The 2,086-nt window shown below is 44.1% G+C and overlaps 1 pseudogene across 1 annotated transcript; it reads right to left on the reverse strand.

The window, feature by feature from the left end:
- Positions 1-356: 356 nt before the first annotated feature.
- On the reverse strand, positions 357-1,416 carry LOC306640157 (hydroxyacyl-coenzyme A dehydrogenase, mitochondrial-like; annotated as a pseudogene). The gene has a single exon. The product of its transcript is annotated as a hydroxyacyl-coenzyme A dehydrogenase, mitochondrial-like (transcript).
- Positions 1,417-2,086: the final 670 nt, after the last annotated feature.

Genomic DNA, 2,086 nt, shown 5'->3' on the forward strand with positions numbered 1-2,086 from the left:
GACGTAACATTTTAGGGTGCACACAGATGTAGATTAAGACTTCAAGCTGCAGGCAGCAAAATGTTCTCAGAAAGGCCACTGACTGCTGCCCCTCATAGATGCACAGTGTGCCCTACTGCCTCGGGCACAGGCAGGCACAGCAACATGAAGCCAGCAGTTCACTCTCAGAGGAAGGACCTTCCCTTTCTGAGTGATTCGGGCAATGCATTACAAAAAAGACAAAGTTCAAAAGAAACATTTGCTCCCAGGCACTGAGGGTGTAAAGTTTTTTAGAAATGAACAGACTAAAAAAGGAAATTAGTTCTCAATGAAAGAACCTGTTATTACTGCAATTCGTGAAATAGTTACTTCAGATAGATTACAATCGAAATGCACACTAAACGGACTGTGCAGAATGAGAGACTGCCTGACCAAAGCACATCCCCACAGCCCTCGGGGCTGGCTAGAGCACACTCATGAAGCTTCTTCCTGAAGCCAGAGAAGCTGTGCATCATTTGTATTTGTAATATCCTTCCCCAGTCTTCTTGCCCAGCTTCTTCTCTGCTACCAGCTTATTTAGGGTTGCCCTGGGCTGAAACAGTGGGTCCTTCGCATCCATTCCATACCACCCATCCAGAATGACCTTTGTAGTATCCAGCCCAACACAATCAACAAGCTCAAATGAACCCATAGGGTATCCAGCTCCCAACTTCATTGCAGTGTCAACGTATCCCTTGGATGCATCTCCTCTTCATGCAGCCTGATCGCTCCTAAGAGGTATGGCACCAGGAGACAGTTCACAATAAACCCCAGGGTTTCCTTGCAAGAAACAGGATGTTTTCCCAAGGTTTTGCTAAAGTCTACCAGAGATTCAAATGTCCTCTGGCTTCTCATTGGTGTTTTAATGACCTCTACGCGTTTCATCAGGGGCACTGGGTCGAAGAAATGGAGGCCAGCGTATCGGTCTTGTCTGGTGGTGGCATTGGCTATGCTTGTGATCTGCAAAGAAGTGTTGCTGGCAAAAATTGTACGTTCAGCAGCAAACTTGTCCAGCCTTTGTAAGAGCTCATTTTTCACCTTCAGATTCTCCACAATGGCCTCCGCCACCAGGTCTGTACAGACGCTGCATCTGTGCTGGTCAATATGCTGCTCAGGGTCTTCTCCACAAACTCATCACCAGCCTTAGGGTTTTCTGCAAACTTCTTCTTTGACATTCTCCTAAGGCTTTCTTCAACACATCTTTGGATTTTGCCAGAATGTTCTCTGGTCCATCAACTCTACTGTGTGACCAGTTCCTTAGCCCGCTTCCGATGACGATCACGTGCTTGACGATAATTTTCTTAGCCGAGGCGGAAGTGGTGGACGAAGAAGACACTAAGCATCCGAACTGCCTGGTTATAAAAGCCATGGTGCAGTGGCCGCGACAATGACAGAACACTAAACGGAAAGCAAGAATGACCCGGCCTAGGCAGTCAGTGGACTTCTCTATTATTAAGATCTTTACTTTTTTATATCTAATTATTATTTTTTTAAATCCATTTTTATAGCAATATATTTATACAAACTTGTCATTTTACTACTTATCTAATATACATATATATTTTTCCAACCAACTGTAAATTTCAAAGTTTCTGTGTCCTCATGTTCTGGTCTAGTCACTATGTTAGTTGGCTTACTGTAATAAAATACCTAAGACAATCAACTTAAAAAGTGAAAAGGTTTATTTTGGCTCACAGTTTTGGAAGTTTCAGTCCATAGTTCATTGACCGTGTTCTTTTGGGTCTGTGGCAAGGCAGCATATTATGGTGGGAGCATAGGTTGAAGGAAGATGATCACCTTGTGGCAAGGAGGAAACCAAAAAGAGGGAAGGAAGAGGAGTTGAGTCCTCAAATCCCCTTGAAGAGCACACTCTCATTGACCTAACTTACCTCCACTAGGCTCCACCTCCTAAAGGTTCTGCCACCTTCCAGTAGCACCATGGGCTCAGTACCAAGATTTTAACACATGGCCCTTTAGTGGACACTCCAAATCCAAACTATACCAGGTACTGTTTGAGAAGCTACACACCCAACTAAAATTTTATTAATATGGAAGACATGGAGAAGAG

The sequence above is a fragment of the Sciurus vulgaris genome (genome assembly GCF_902686455.1).
Source record: "Sciurus vulgaris genome assembly, chromosome: 11".
Lineage (NCBI taxonomy): Eukaryota > Metazoa > Chordata > Mammalia > Rodentia > Sciuridae > Sciurus > Sciurus vulgaris.